The sequence below is a fragment of the Rhinoderma darwinii genome, chromosome 4 (genome assembly GCF_050947455.1).
Source record: "Rhinoderma darwinii isolate aRhiDar2 chromosome 4, aRhiDar2.hap1, whole genome shotgun sequence".
Lineage (NCBI taxonomy): Eukaryota > Metazoa > Chordata > Amphibia > Anura > Rhinodermatidae > Rhinoderma > Rhinoderma darwinii.
The window spans coordinates 379,003,290-379,020,839 of NC_134690.1; positions in this window are offsets into that span (position 1 = coordinate 379,003,290).

The following is a 17,550-nucleotide window of genomic DNA, read 5'->3' on the forward strand; positions in this document are numbered from 1 at the left end:
ATTTGAAGCAGGCACAGAATCGCATTTAATTGTCATACATTTTTTTCACAGAAATAGCCAAAAGTGTAATTTCCTCTATTTTTTTTTAGTTTTCCAAGTACACTAATTTATGTTTTACATTTATTTTACGAGTTGTAACGATTAAGAGGATACCTAATTTGTATATACTTTTTATGTTTATTCTTCATTTTACGTGTGAGTAGGCCGGTCCGTTAAAACCGATAGTGACCGCTGGGGCTGATAATTAGGGGCAAAAGGCAGCATCCCTCCCTTGTGATGCCATGATTGCTATTGATCGCAGCATCACAAGGGTTACACAGTCGGGATCAGTCACAGTTGCCACCTGTGTCATTGTGCGGGTACAACTGCTGTACCTATGTGATCACAGTACCACAAATTCACGGCGCTGGAAGTTAAGTGCTGGCTCTCAGCGACGCACATTTACGAAAAAGTTAAAGTTAAAGAAAAAGTTACTAAGAACTTGAAATATCAGTATTTAAAGCAAGGAAGTCATTATGGCATAATTACACCTTTATTACAATACTGATAAAATGTTCAATACTTGTTGAACATCTAAAAACATTGTCAGTTTCTGGGCACTGAAGTTTTTATGTTTTTTTAAGGTTTAACACTGACCTTATTATTATTATTATTATTATTATTATTATTATTAATCTAGAAAAAACTTTGTATTCATTGGAAATCAATATCACCATATTAGGATGTGTCAGGAGCCTCTGTCGGGGGTTCTGACGGCCATTTCGGTATTTAAGATGGCAAAAATGGCACAGTCTGAAGTGCTGTTCTTGGCGTCAAGAAAACCGGAATCCGACAGACCCCATTAAAATCAATTTTAATACAGTTTGGATCCATCGGAAAAGGGATCCGTCACAGTTGTACGTCACAGGAAACACACAAAGATTTCTATGATCCATATTACATATCCGCACCACACAGATCTGAAATATGGCCGTGTCTATAACGCCTTCCGTTATATTATACCTGTGTTGTTTAGTTGCTTTTACACTTTATTCATTGGATGACAAATTGTATAACTATTATAAATAAATGCGTTATCTAATTTTTAGTGCTCTTTTTTAGGGCATGACCACACGTGGCGGATTTCCTCCGCAACTGTCCGCATCAATGCGTTGCAGATTCTGCTGCGGATCTGCACAAAATGTGCAGTAAATTGATGCGGACTAGCTGCTGCGGACTGCGGGAAAAGTACTACCCTTCTCCCTATCAGTGCAGGATAGAGAGAAGGGACAGCACTTTCCCTTGTGAAAGTCAAAGAAATTCATACTTACCGCCCGTTGTCTTGGTGACGCGTCCCTCCTTCGGCATCCAGCCCGATCTCCCTGGATGACGCGGCAGTCCATGTGACCGCTGCAGCCTGTTATTAGCCTGTGATTGGCTGCAGCCGTCACTTAGACTGAAACGTCATCCTGGGAGGCCGGACTGGAGACAGAAGCAGGGAGTTCTCTGTAAGTATGAACTTCATTTTTTTTTACAGATACATGTATATTGGGATCGGTAGTCACTGTCCCGGGTGCAGAAACAGTTACTGCCGATCGCTTAACTCTTTCAGCACCCTGGACAGTGACTATTTACTGACGTCTCCTAGCAACGCTCCCGTCATTACGGGAGCCCCATTGACTTCCTCAGTCTGGCTGTAGACCTAGAAATACATAGGTCCAGCCAGAATGAAGAAATGTCAAGTTAAAAAAGCAAGACGGATCCGCAGCACACATAACATGTGCATGACAGCTGCGGACTTCATTGCGGAAATTAGAATCTCCATTGAAGTCAATGGAGAAATTCCGCCATGAGTCCGCCACTGCTCCGCAACAGACAGAGCATGCTGCGGACACCAAATTCCGCTCCGCAGCCTATGCTCCGCAGCGGAATTTTACGCCTCGTCTAAACGAACACTGCTAAATTAAAGTGTAAGTCAATGGACAAACGGCTCCGCTGCGGATTAACGCTGCGGAGTGTCCGCAGCGGAATTTAAGTGAAATTCCGCCACGTGTGAACCCAGCCTTAGGATGGTTTCACATGTGCATATTACGGGCAAATTTTTTCACCCATGCCACAGCTGCAAATTTTGACCGTGAGTCTAATAACCTGACTTTACAGCATCATAGATCTCTATAAAAGTTCAGGTAAGTAGACCTCTGTAATACGCACGTGTGATACCGGCCTTAGGACAGGTAAATCACAAAGTTCACAAAACTGTATTTTTATTTCATACATGTTTTATCATCATAATACAGATAAGGCCTCATGCACACTACCGTAATTTTTATCCGCAATTACGGACCCATAATTGCGGATAAAATACTGACCAATTCATTTTCTATCGGCCACGGACACCTTCCCGTATATTTACGGGTGTGTGTCCGGGCCGTAGAAATGACCCGCAAAAAATAGGATGTTCTATTTTTCACATTTACGGATCGTGCTCCTATACTTTTTACAGTAACCGGGTGACACTCCACGCCCCGTCCATGCAGTATTTACTAACCAGAACTACTACACAGTCATGTGCACAAGGCCTCTGTGTTTTTTGTTTCGTTTTTTACTATATTTGGATACAGTTCATTAAAACTCGGTCTTACCCAGATGTATTTGGATATTCACACTACTCAATAACTGTGCCATGTACATCCTTCATAGAATGGTGCGCTCATTTATATGCAGCTTCAGGCTCTACAAATTCACTTTTTTATGACCAAGTTTAATCTTTCCTAAGTAACAAGAAATCTATTAAAATAAAGCAACACAAGCAAATTGATTCTGTGGCGTGAAAAAACCAACAGACTAGACTAGAAATTATAATGCATCTGGACTCCACTGCATTAACCACTACTAGAATCTATTATGTGATAGATAGATAGATAGATAGATAGATAGATAGATAGATAGATAGATAGATAGATAGATAGATAGATAGATAGATAGATAGATAGATAGATAGATAGATGATAGATAGATAGATGATAGATAGATAGATAGATAGATAGATAGATAGATAGATAGATAGATAGATAGATAGATAGATAGATAGATAGATAGATAGATATGAGATAGACATATAGATAGATAAGTAGATAGATAGAGATAGATAGATAGATAGATAGATAGATAGATAGATAGATAGATAGATAGATAGATAGATAGATAGATAGATAGATAGATAGATATGAGATAGATAGATAGATAGATAGATAGATAGATAGATAGATAGATAGATAGATAGATAGATAGATAGATAGATAGATAGATAGACAGAGAGACAGATAGATAGATAGATAGATAGATAGATAGATAGATAGATAGATAGATAGATAGATAGATAGATAGATAGATAGATAGATAGATAGATAGATAGATAGATAAATAAGAGATAAGTAGATAGACAGATAGATAGATAGACAGATAGATAGATAGATAGATAGATAGATAGATAGATAGATAGATAGATAGATAGATAGATAGATAGATAGATAGATAGATATGAGATAGACATATAGATAGATAAGTAGATAGATAGATAGATAGATAGATAGATAGATAGATAGATAGATAGATAGATAGATAGATAGATAGATATGAGATAGATAGACAGACAGACAGACAGATAGATAGATAGATAGATAGATAGATAGATAGATAGATAGATAGATAGATAGATAGATAGATAGATATTAAAAGCAGCACCAAAAGTCAAAGAGATATGGATGCAAGCCTCAGGACCTTGACTTCTAGTCCCACAATCGAATATCCAAAAAATAGACAGCACATCACATGATTTTCAAGTGAAAAAAGGGTTTTTTATTCCACATATTAATATGACATTTCATCCTCTATCTTGGGCCTTTCTCAAGCAATTCAGTAACGTGTACAACACGATTTAAATAGGGTACAAACTGCAATCAGACAATCAATTTCAATTTAGTTCAAAAATAGTGATAAATATACATATTTTTTTATACCTCATATCATAGAACATATCCCTTTCAAGATCGCAAAGTGCCAAGTGCAAAAAAACAAACATAATAAAAAGACATAATATAATTCATACAGTTAGGGCACGTTCAGACGTGGCAGAGTTTTTCCGCTGCAAATGTTGGTGCAGATTTGGGGCAATTACGGAACGAATCTGCCCCAACATTTGCGTAGTTCAGACGTTGCAGAAAAGACAGCGGACATGCCACAGATTTTAGTTTTTGCATTGCAAAGGCTGAAATCCATAGTGAAATTCAGCTTCTTCTCCGCAACAGACAGTGCATGCTGCGGAGGGAAAATTCCTGCACCGCAGCCTATGGTCCGCAGCGGAGTTTTCCGCCACGTCTGAACTAACTTGCTTAAAAATGTATTGAAACCACTGTAAAAAACGTCTGCTGGAGAATTCCACTGCAATTCACTGGTTTATATCTTTAGGGATATATATATTTTTAAAGTGCCAGTATCATTGCAATATTTCCAAATTGCAATCTGCCTGTGTCAGATGCACAGCACAGATTGCAAAAAATATATCAACTATCAGGTTCAACTGTTGATGCGCTTTCTTTGCCACTATGGTTTCAGTGATTTATTGGAAAAATTTGGGTGGATACCCATAAGCTCACAGTTTGTGTCAGCCGAACATAACGTTGCTTTATTATACTTGGTTTTATTTTTATTTTTATTTTTGTTTGTTATATTTTGTATATATATTTTGTTTTTGTTATTTTATGTTTTTTATTCCAAGTTGTGCAAAGTTTGTCCGAATATGAGCTTAAATACCCCCAGGGATATCTCCCCGTTGGTATAAATATTCAGCCTGATAGATGCTGTTGGAGTGTGTCCTCCGTCTGTTGCATCTATATTATTATATTGAGACTGGATAGCTGCAATTTGTATGGATATCAGCCTGTGTTGGCTGATGCAGCTATCAGCTGCTAAGTCCTTACAGGGGCTGCTGCTGTTGTGCTGAGTCTGGATAGCTGCACTATCTAGGGATGTGAGTCAGTGTTTATCAGCTACAGAGCCCTTATAAGGGCTGCTTTCTCGTTCCTGTCACTGAACTCACTCTCGTGCTGAGACTGTCCGCACCGGAATTCCACACCAATTCCACCACGTCTGGTCGTGCCCTTAATCAATATAAATTTAATTAGTTAATTATCATTTCATAACAACATACAGTGGATATAAAGAGTCTACACACCCCTGTTAAGATGCAAGGTTTTTTGTCATGTCAAAAAAATCTGTATAGGATGAATAATTTCCGAACTTTTTCCACCTTTAGGCTGGGTTCACACGAGCACATTAACGTCCGTAATGCACGGACGTATTTCGGCCGGAAGTCCCGGACCGAACTCAGTGCAGGGAGCCGGGCTCCTAGCATCGTAGTTATGTACGACGCTAGGAGTCCCTGCCTCTCCGTGGAACTACTGTCCCGTACTGAAAACATGATTACAGTACGGGACAGTTGTCCTGCAGAGAGGCAGGGACTCCTAGCATCGTACATAACTATGACGCTAGGAGCCCGGCTCCCTGCACTGAGTTCGGTCTGGGACTTCCGGCCGAAATACGTCCGTCCATAGCCTTAATGTGACCCATAATCTGTACAATTCCATTGCAAAACAATTTTTTAGAGGGGAAAAATAAAAATAAGAAAACGACAATAATGTGGTTGCATAAGTGTGAACACCTTCTTATAATTGGGGATGTGATTGTGTTCAGAATTAGCCAATCACATCTGAACTCATGTTAAATAATAGTCAGTACACAGCTGCCATTATTTAAAGTGATACTGAGTAACCGCATATAATGTTCAGCTGTTCTATTAGGATTTTTCTGACATTTTCTTTGTTGCATGTGACAGCAAAAGCCATAGTCCGTAAAGAGCTTACAACGCATCTAAGGGATCTGATTGTTGAAAGGCATCAGTCAGGAGAAGGGTACCAAAGAATTTCCAAGGCATTAGATGTACCATGGAACATGGTGTAGACGGTTATCAAGAAGTGGACTACATTTGGCACAATAGTGACATCACAACTGGACGCCCCTCAAAACTTGATGAAAAGACAAGACGAAAATTGGTCTGGGTGGCTACCAAGAGGCCTACAGCAACATTAAAGGAGCTGCAGGACTTTAGGGCAAGTACTGGTTGTGTAGTGCATGTGACAACAATCTCCCGTATTCTTCATGTCCTGTCTGGGCTGTGGGGTAGGGTGGCAAGAAGGAAGCCTGTTCTAACAAAGAAAAACATCCAAGCCTGGCTATGTTTTGTAAAAACCTACATCAAGTCTGCCAAAAGCATGTGGGAAAATGTGTTATGGTCTGATGAGACCAAGGTTGAACTTTTTGGCCATGATTCCAAAAGGTATGTTTGGCGCAAAGCCAACACTGCACATCACCAAAAGAACACCATACCCACAGAGAAGCATGGTGGAGGCAGCATTATGGAGCATGGTGGAGGCAGCATTATGGAGCATGGTGGCAGCAGCATTATGGAGCATGGTGGAGGCAGCATTATGGAGTATGGTGGAGGCAGCATTATGGAGCACGGTGGAGGCAGCATTATGGAGCATGGTGGAGGCAGTATTATGGAGCATGGTGGAGCCAGCATTATGGAGCATGGTGGAGGCAGCATTATGGAGCCTGGTGGAAGCAGCACTATGAAGCATGGTGGGGCAGCATTATGGAGCATGGTGGAGGCAGCACTATGAATCATGGTGGAGGCAGCATTATGGAGCATGGTGGAGGTTAGCACTATGAAGCACGGTGGGGGCAGCATTATGGAGCACGGTGGAGGCAGCATTATGGAGCACGGTGGAGGCAGCATTATGGAGCCTGGTGGAGACAGCATTATGGAGCATGGTGGAGGCAGCATTATGGAGCATGATGGAGGCAGCATTATGATTTGGGGCTGTTTTTCTGCAGCTGGAACTGGGGCTTTAGTCAAGGTGGAGGGAATTATGAACAGTTCCAAATATCAGTCAATATCAGTCAATATTGGCACAAAACTTTCATCTTTCAGCATGACAACGACCCATGATCTAGCAGGCATTCACTCCAGGCAGACCTGGGGGCCTTTATTAGGCCCCCGGCTGCCATTGGAGACACAGACACTCGGCGATCGTATCGCCAGGTGTCGGTGGGATGAGAGGGAGCTCCCTCCCTCTCTCCAAAACCACTCAGATGCGGTGCACGCTATTGTGCACCGCATCTAAGGGGTTAAACGGGTGAGATCGATACTAATATCGATCTCACCCGGCAGAGCAGGGACGCTCCCAGCCCTCAGCTGCCTCTGGCAGCTGAGAGCAGGGAGATTTGACAGCTCCCTGCTCTGTTTACTTATTCCGATGCTGCGACGTAAAAAGTCTATGGCATCGGAATAAGGCCCGTTAGTGACCGACGTAGAAACACGATGGGCCGGTCACTAACGGGTTAATTCCTTTAATCTTTCCTCATAACTTAGATTCTCCATGCCCCTTATTAGCTTCGTTGCTCTTCTTTGTATTTTTTTCAACTCCAGGGCATCCTTTCTATGAACTGGAGCCCAGAAGTGAACTGCATATTCTAGATGAGGCCTCACTAATGCTTTGTAAAGTGGTAATATTACATCCCTGTCCCGCGAGTCCATGCCTCTTTTAATACACGACATTATCTTGCTAGCCTTTGAAGCAGCTGATTGACATTGCATGCTGTTATTTAGTTTATGATTTACAAATACACCCAGATCCTTCTCAACAAGTGACTATGCTCTATAATTAGCTTTCGCCATAATTCAAGCACCATTGGTTAAACGGTAAATCTGAAGGAAAGCTGTTGAAATGGCCACAGCCTGGTCCCGCTGCCGTGTACTTACCAGTCCCTAGCTCCTTACCGGCACTACGTCTCGCCTCCATCCTACGCTGTTTGCGGTCTTCCACGCTACGGCTCTCCTCCTGGCTCTCCTGCTGCTGCTTCTAGTGAACGCGCCGACTGTTTTCCTCTTAAAGGGCCAGCGAGTGCCAAATTCCACCCAGCTTTCGTGAGTATAAAAGGGAACCTCCCTTGAATTGACCATCCCTGTCTGCTGCCTGCCTTGACCTTTTTCCTGTTTACCGTAACGATCGTCTGCCACCAGTTCTGACCTATAGCTTTGCTAACTGTAAGTGGATGACTGCCGTCTGCCTTGACCTACGCTAATTCCAGACCTTGAATCTGTCTGCTGTTGTTGTACCTCGCCTCTCCATTTCAGCCGTTGTCAACAGAAACTACTCTGGGTAGTGATCTAGGGATACTATTGGCCACGTCCACATCTCCATATGGAGGTTAAAGGGTGAACACCTAATTTTCTCTTTGAATTCACTCCCCAGTTTAGCCCCCCACAAATCTGTTGGCAACACTGTGGGTCCACACCATCCGCTATAGGTCCCCGTGACTGTCACTACTTCCACGGGCCCAGTGATAGCTGCGAACATAAAGGAATTAGAAAACATAAGGAAATAACCAATAAAAATATGAACATATACTTGATAGGAATAGGCTATAAAATAAAAAATGTTTAGCTGATCCCAGTGAGCACTGTTGGATCAATAGTGGATTGATTGTTATTGATTTAGGAAGAGGTTAAATGTGTGGTCTATTGATCGGTGAAACCGTCCACGTCATAAATTGCATTATTGGGCTATTAGCATTATGTGTTGTTATGTCTTTGCACTGCCTACTTCCACTTATATTGCAGGGCGCCCATGGGTAAAAAAAATTATAAACATATTCATATTCACATAACCAAAAGCCACAACTGTCATAGAGTTTAAGTGCTGCACCTGTTTAGTAACAGCTGCCGTGTTCACAAGTGACAGTCTGTTAGACAACACTACACATTGTCCTATCTGCAGGAAGAATGTTATACAGAAGAGCTGAGTAAATTGATATATAGTTTTGTGTGAACAAATTCAGGATAACCTGTAATTTATTAGTTTAAATCCCTGCTCATTGGTGGCTAAAAAGTCCAGTATGAGCTGTCAATCACTGTGTAGGACCGCCCACTAGACTCTTAAACCCAGAGTTAGCAGGGATCTAAATCAATAAATTACATGTTATTCTGTATTTTTCGCACACAACTATATATGAATTTGTTCAGCTCCTCCTGCTCTATAACATGCTGCTCACAGATCAGACTGCATGTTTGAGGTGACAGGATCACTTTAAGGACACAGTGATTTTTTTTTAACCCTTTCCCACCGCAGCCATTGTTCGGATTAACACTTACGTTTTTTCCTCCCCATCTTCCTAAAGCCATAAAAAAAACGTATTTTTCAAATAATATTGCCATATGAGAGCTTGTTTTTCGCGGGACGAGTTGTAGATTTTCATGACACCATTTATTCTACCATTTAATGTGGTGGAAAACTGTAAAAAAAATATTTGTGGGGAGGAATAGGAAAAAAAACAGTGATTCCTTAATCTTTTGGGGGGTTTTGTTCACTGTGTGATAAGAACAGCATGTTAACTTTATTCTGAAGGTCAATACAATTACGGTGATACCAAATTTATTTCGTTTTTTAATGTTTTACTACTTTTACAAGGCAAAAACTAATTGTTAATAATAAGAGTTTTGTCGCCATATTCTGAGAGCCATAACTTTTTTACTTTTTGCGGGGTCAAGCTGTAGTATATTGGTACTATAGTCTATTGGTACCATTTTTGGGTACATTAAACTTTTCAATATCTTTGTTCCATTTTTGTGGGAGATGAAGTGACCAAAAAACAGCGATTCTGACGTTTTGTTTTTTAAATTTTGTACGGCATTCACCATGCGGACTAAATAATGTTACATTGTAATAGTTCAGACTTTTGAAGACACGTCGATACCAATTATGTTAATTGTGTTGTTTTTTTTTACATTGTGCTTGAGGGAAAAAATGGGGAAAGTTGTTTTTTTAACTTTTAAGTTTTTTTTTTCATAAAAAGAAAACCCTTTATTTTACTTTTCTTTATTTGTCCCCATAGGGGACTTGAACCAGTGATTGTTGGATCGCTTGCATGATATACTGCCATACTAATGTATTGCAGTATATCATGATACTGACACTCTCCTATGAAACCCTGACTCCGGCAAGGCTTCATAGGAGTACAAAGATGGCAGACCTAGGGGCCTTCTCCAGGCCCCCAGGCTGCTATGCCAACCAACGGCACCAACGGCGTCCATTGCAATGTTACAGGGGGCCACCCCCCTGTTTTAGTCATTTAAATGCTGTGATCGCTATCGACCACGGCGTTTAAAAGGTTAAACGAGCGGGATCCCACTCGTTACCCTGAAGTGTTGGCTGTAATACACAGCCGACACGCTCTTTATATGGCAGCCCGTGAGCCCGCTCCATATTCCCCCAGCCGAAGTGCGCCGTATATATATACGGCAAATGTCGGGAAGAGCTTAATCTTCGTATTTTGAAAGACATTATTTTTTACGTTTTCTGTTGATGTAGCCATATAAAAACTTGTTTTTTACAAAATAAATATAATTTTTTTAATGCCATAATTTTGAGGTACATATAATGTATTGAATAACTTTATAAAAAACTTTTTGGTGGGGAATGGGAAAAAAACAACAATTTTGCCAATGTTTTTTTGGATTTATATTTATTTAGTTCACCATACACTATAAATAATATTGTAAACTTTATTTATATAGTTTTTTTATGTTTTGCTACTTTTGCACAATAAAAACACTTTCTTTTACAAAATAATTTGTTTCTTTGTCGCAACATTCCAAGACTTAAAATTTTTACAACAGTTAAGTGATCCTGGCTTTTGCAGCAGGGTGCCATCTGTATGGTATAGCTGTCACCTGCTGCAGATGGTGCGGGCACATCTCCCGCTCCATCCCCTGCCGTAATCGTATGGGGTGGTACAGGAAGTTTTTGCTGCACAATCACACTGGTTTGCCACAATTTTTCAAGAACAGCAGCAAAAACACAACTTCACCACAACGTGTGAACACAGTTAAGTAATGAACACTTATGTAAATATTATATTTCAGTTTTTTATTTTTAATACATTTTTACAAGTTTCTAAAAACCTGATTTTGCTTTGTGGTTTATGGTGTATAGCTGGAGGAGAAAAAAATAATTATGTTATCAATTTTTAATAACAAGGCTGTAACGTAACAAAGAGTGGAAAAAGTCAAAGGGTGTGAATACTTTCTGAATGAACTGCGTGCCGTATTTCTTCAGTGTCGATAGGACAAGTAACAAATTGTAAGTGTTCACAAACCAATGGTCACATTAAATAAAGCACAAAAAATCGTCTTTGTTGACTGGTAGATCTTTTTGTACCCAGCACCATACACAACACGTAGTAGGTTTGTAAATACTGTGAAAACTAATAAATGCAAAGAATGTACCGTTCATTCAACATAGATGAAACTGCAAGAAGATAATATTCAGTCAAAGGCCTCCAACTGAATAGCAAGAGGATGGATTTCACACTTCAACGCTGAATGTCTTTTCTGTACGATTGACTTAACGTGCAATCATTAGCGAAATAGTAAGCTTGTTTTCTCTGCCCTAATTTACTAACATTCGTTTTGGTCTAGTAAGAAATCTTAATCTTAAAGGGAAACTCTGGGAAAAACTGATAGGGGAGGGCTACATAACACAGCGATCCTCAGTTTGGTGTTCTTTGAATCCTTGTCTCATAAACAGCATATAAATTCCATTGTGTGAACATAGCCTAAGAATAACACAATGTATCAGTTTTTGAATAAAAAATGATATTAATATCTGCCTACCAAAGCAGCAATCTAACTAAAAATACTTGTCGGAAGAAATGACTCATCATCCATAAAGACAACACATTACATGAGCACAGCAGCCAATCACGGCTTGATACTTTGATGCGTCATCTGTAGTGACGTCAGGAGTGTCATTCCCGTGACCAACCTGTAATTACGCTGACAAGTATACAGAGAAGCATTGGGGAACCCCCAGAACAGATGGGGGGAACAATAGAGCATAAAAGTAAAGGTAAGTTAATTGAGAAATTATTGTTTTGGTAATGAAATCTGTCTCACATCAATGATACAGTATATGCTTGGAAAACCACTTTAAGTGAAACGTATAATCAGAAAGTTACATTTTATTTAAATCAGGGTTTAATGAAACATGTATTTTTTATTTAATTTTTTAAATTTTATTACCTATATGAAAATAAATCCTGAAATATTAAAGTTTTTATTTCAAGTCATTGTAGCACATGCAATAGCCTTTTCTGCAGCTCACTTTTCAGCTTTCCTGTGTAGACAGGGGCCGGGTCAGTAGAGTCATCTCATTATTATTAGAAAGTGATTTAATGATACCTAAATAAAAACAGGATAGCAACACGATACACTATACACAGATAAGGCTTTGTGTGCATTTCCCCTATCAGGGGAATAACAAGACTTCATATGGTCCCATAGCGATATGAGATAGGTCCCACTCCCCACCACCTAGGGATAGGAAACTAAAACAGCAGCATAAGTAGCAATAACTAAATGTATGGATAATAGTGCCTTATATCAGAGAACCAACATAGTAGTGCTAAATAGCAGAAAGCCATCAACTTGTTATTCTCCACAAAAAGGAACAATATTCTTGTGCCTGAGTGGACCCCCTCAACCTCTAAGCCCCAAAGAAGCTGCTATGACTACTTTGGCTATAATTATGCCCATGTCCCTTGCCACTGGAGAGGGGTCTGTACTCCATCTTTTACTGGAAGATGTATTGGTCTATTGAAACTTTTCTGACCATTACCTCCCATTCATTGCCGCTGCCATAAAGCACACACTCCCTGGTGTATGTCACGATCTGTGGGTATGTGGACCCGCTGTAGTGGGATAGCAGCTGGTCAAACAGTGTACCAAGTCAATGTCTATATAGTCCAAGCACAAGGATACCTGTTGCAGTTTAGACAGTAGTAATGGCTAGGCTCAGATGAGACCTTGGCAGCAGACACCAGGCATGGTGTAACACAGCAGGTGTGACCGGTGGCACAACACAACACCAACTTTCTAAGGCACAGGAACACCGATAGCACAGGAAACAGGATACAGGTAGCAGGTACGGGAACACTGGGAATAGGATAACATTAAGGAACCATTTGCAAGACTAACACGGGTAAACACAACAATGCCCAGGCAATGAATGAAAGGGCAGGGCCCTCTTTATAGTCCAAGTTGATGATGGGCTAATTACAGATTTTCCTCATGTGTGTGTACTGGTCCTTTAAGGCCAGGCACGAGAGCGCGTGTGCACCCTATGGGAACTAGTGCAGTGATGCGGAAGTGAGTGCCAGCATCTCTCAGGAGGAAGATGCTGCCCAGCACTCACTTGTCCATTGCCGCGGCCGTCGGGGGGCAGGTAAGCACGACGGTCTGCGGCTGTGGATGTTACAGTGCACTGTCTATGCAGACACTATAGGAAAGTGTATGCCTCTAATATGGCCAACGCCATAAACAATTTAAAACCGTAGAATTTAAAAAAAGAACAAATACATTGGGGAAGATTTACTGATACTGTCCTAAATTGAGACAGCTTACACTTAGACTAGATTGGGCTCATTCTGGATGATAAAAGTACATTTGAATCAAGTGGTTTTCTCTTATTCTATACTCTAAAATCCTACTTGCTTCTGCAGCTGCTGCTTGACATTGAGTACTGCTGCTTAGCTTATTTGTAATCAGAATATCCAGGTCCCTATCTTGTTCTGTTAGTATTATTACAAATTGAGGAGCTTTGTAATTTGTTAACTAGCTGTGATAAAGCCTGGGCTCAATACATCTGGCACTGATTCCATTCAGAGCAATTAATGTACGAATAGCATGTAAATAAGCAACTTTTGGAATATTAAACTCAAGGCTAGCAAGACAGCTGGCATGAGTCCATGTATCCATCAAACATATGGTAGAGTTCATTGAGCTCTAAACGACACTATCTATAATTACAGTCTTCTAGATATGGCTGGCTTCTAGACTCACTGTGGACTACTGCGTATACCCTTACAATTTACCTCTGAAAATTTTAGCTGGTTTGTGGTCAGAACAATTGGCCTTTACTTGATTCTGAAATTAGAGAACAAATAGATAAAAATAATATTATTTCACCAAAATGTTGTGGTGAGTGCTGCTTGATGGGGTAGTCTGGTTTAGAAAAGCTATTTTCAAATACTCTATGATGGAATTGTAAGTTAATAGAGGTAGTGGTCCTCCATTTAAGACCCTCATGAATAACCAAAGAACCACTATTCTTCTAGAAGACCCTGCACGTCCTTGTATTAGAAAGACAGTCTTTTGATTTCAATGGCCACTGTGTAATGCTTCATTTCTTTTTTGGTGGCGATACAGATGATCTCTGGGGGTTCCAGATGCGGGACATACTGTAATCAGTTTATAGTCCGAGTATAAAACTGACAACCTCTTTGAATTTAAACGATGGTTAGAATCTATATAATGTTATTTGTACGTTATATGTATCATCATTATACATACAATGAATTACTTTGGTATAGCAGCCAATAGTATAGGAATTCTGGTCACATGGAAGAAGACATAGAGATAACTGGATATGAGACTCGTAAAAAAAAATAGATAACAGCATATTTTTATGTATTCTGCTTACAGGCTGTAATATTTTGAATCACCGCTACTAATGTGTCGCCATTTCACAGTATGGCGCAATGTAAGGAATGAAGAAGTAGCGCTCGCATGAGCACCGCGGCCCATTCAGAACAGCTGATCCTAAGGATAGGCCATAAATTGTATCTCTCTGAATAACCCCTTTAACCTTTTTCTTTCATGCCCAGATACTTACCTACCATCTATGCTAACTGCGTTTTGTTTTACATTTCTCTTCAACTTACAACTAGTATGAGTATTAGCATGCTACTTTTTTTTAAAAAAAATCCGCTTTTACTTAAAATATATGTATACTATATATGTATAAAATTTGTCAAACTTAGATATATTAATTATCACAGTAAATCTAGTAATAGTTACACATTTACTGGGATTATCTACTGGAAACCTACGAATATTTGCAGTGGACTACTAAAAAATAAAAAAAACAAGCAGGTTTTTATTGTCTCAATGCACTAAATCAATATTAGCTAATTGATTATTGGTTTTCATGGGTTACCACAACATACTCAGATACTGCAGAAAACAGTTGTGTGGCAAAGATAAGATAAAAGATACAAAGTAAACAAAGAATTCTCAGCATTTTCTATACAACCTTATGGAAAGCTCCTATCAGTTTCAAATAATTCCTCTACAATCATATGGCGTAATAAACAAAGATAGCAATGAAGAACACACTATACTGGTAAATATAATTTCCTAAAAAACATATATACAGGAGACTTACCCTGTATCTGGTTTATATGATTATATATAGTATTGTTAGGAATCTAGATACAACCGTCCTCTAAATACAAACAACTATAGTAAATTCAGGGGCATACATAGAAGGAAAGGGTCCCCATAGCAAAGATGAAAATTGACCTCTTATTTTGAGGCCAGGTTTTGCCATTCGAGACAGGTTAATTCTCCAGAACCTTTTCATGACGCTTGGGCCAATTTTTCACCCCTTTTTCGCTAGCAATCCAATTCCTCTAAAGAGGGGAGTTCTGCACAGATTATCGTCACCGAGCAACTAAGAGGATAGGACCAACCAAGGCTAAGCCCCCTTTCTCCTTGGATCCCATAGAAGAAACATGGTCTGCATTTATGGCTTGTAAGCCTTTCAGCACATTGTGGGGAATCAAGTGGGTCTGTACATCCTATTCCTTTAAATGTAGATTCCTCTTAACTGAATCTACCAGAATGTATTAAATAGCAATTTCCTAATAGTTTTTAGAATAATTACTTCCATTTAGTAATGGGGGCATTCTAACATTCTATGTCTGTATGTGAGAAGTGATATGAAGGTGGTGGTGTATGTCTGTATGCGAGAAGCGATATGAAGGTGAGTGTGAGGGTATGTGCACACACACTAATTACGTCCGTAATTGACGGACGTATTTCGGCCGCAAGTACCGGACCGAACACACTGCAGGGAGCCGGGCTCCTAGCATCATAGTTATATACGATGCTAGGAGTCCCTGCCTCTCTGCAGGACAACTGTCTCGTACTGTAATCATGTTTTCAGTACGGGACAGTAGTTCCACGGAGAGGCAGGGACTCCTAGCATCGTACATAAGTATGATGCTAGGAGCCCGGCTCCCTGCACTGAGTTCGGTCCACTACTTGCGGCCGAAATACGTCCGTAAATTACGGACGTAATTAGTGTGTGTGCACATACCCTGAATGAGACATTAGAGGGTGAAGACTGTGAGGAGGTTGAAACCTTGAGGGTGGAATTACAAAGGGAGGTAAACACTGAAAAAATTACTTTTGGTGTAATCTATAGACCCCCCAATATAACTGAGAAGATGGAAGTTCAGCTATATAAACAGATGGAGCGGGCTGCACAGGCGGGTACAGTAGTGATAATGTGAGATTTTAATTACCGGGATATTAATTGGGGTCATGGTTCGGCTTCAACTGCATTTTCTCAACCTGTTGCAGGAAAATTTTATGGGCCAGTTTGTGGAAGACCCGACTAGAGGTGAAGCTCTGTTGGATCTTGTCATTTCTAATAATGCAGAGCTTGTTGGGAACGTCAATGTTCGTGAAAACCTCAGTAACAGTGATCACAATTTAGTTATATTTTGCATATACTGTAAAAAAACAAACAAAGGCTGGGAGGGCAAAAACACTTAATTTTAAGAAGACCAATTTCCCCAGGATGAGGGCTGCAATTCAGGATATAAACTGGGAAGAACTAATGTCAAATAATGGTACAAATGATAAATGGGAGATTTTCAAATCTACTTTGGGTAATTATAGTGCAAAATGTATTCCTATAGGCAGGGGCGTAGCTAAAGGCTCATGGTCCCCGATGCAAAAATTCTTACTGCCCCCCCCCCCCGCAAACTTCTCGTGGCCGACGGTCCGCAGCTTTCAGCTGCATCGCTGGGTCTCCTAAGTGACGCAACAATGCAGCACTAGCAGCCGCGGCGTCACTAAGGCTGGGTTCACACACCCTATTTACGAACGTAATTCGGGCGTTTTAGCATTGAATTACGTCCGAAAATGCGGCTCAAAAGCGTTGGCAAACATCTGCCCATTCATTTGAATGGGTCTTACGATGTTCTGTGCCGACGGTCATTTTTTTTTACGTGCCGCTGTCAAAAGGCGGCGCGTAAAAAAGACGCCCGCGTCAAAGAAGTGCCTGTCACTTCTTCAGACGTAAATGGAGCCGTTTTCCATGGACTCCATAGAAAAACAGCTCCAATTACGTCCGTAATGGACGCAGCAAAAGACGCCTGCACATGCCATTACGGCTGAAATTACGGTGCTGTTTTCTCCTGAAAACAGCTCCGTAATCTCAGCCGTAACGGACGCTGCCGTGTGAACATACCCTCAGGGCTTAAAATGTCAGGGAAATAGCCCCAATACATATGTGTCCGCCCAAAAAAAAGTGTGTATGA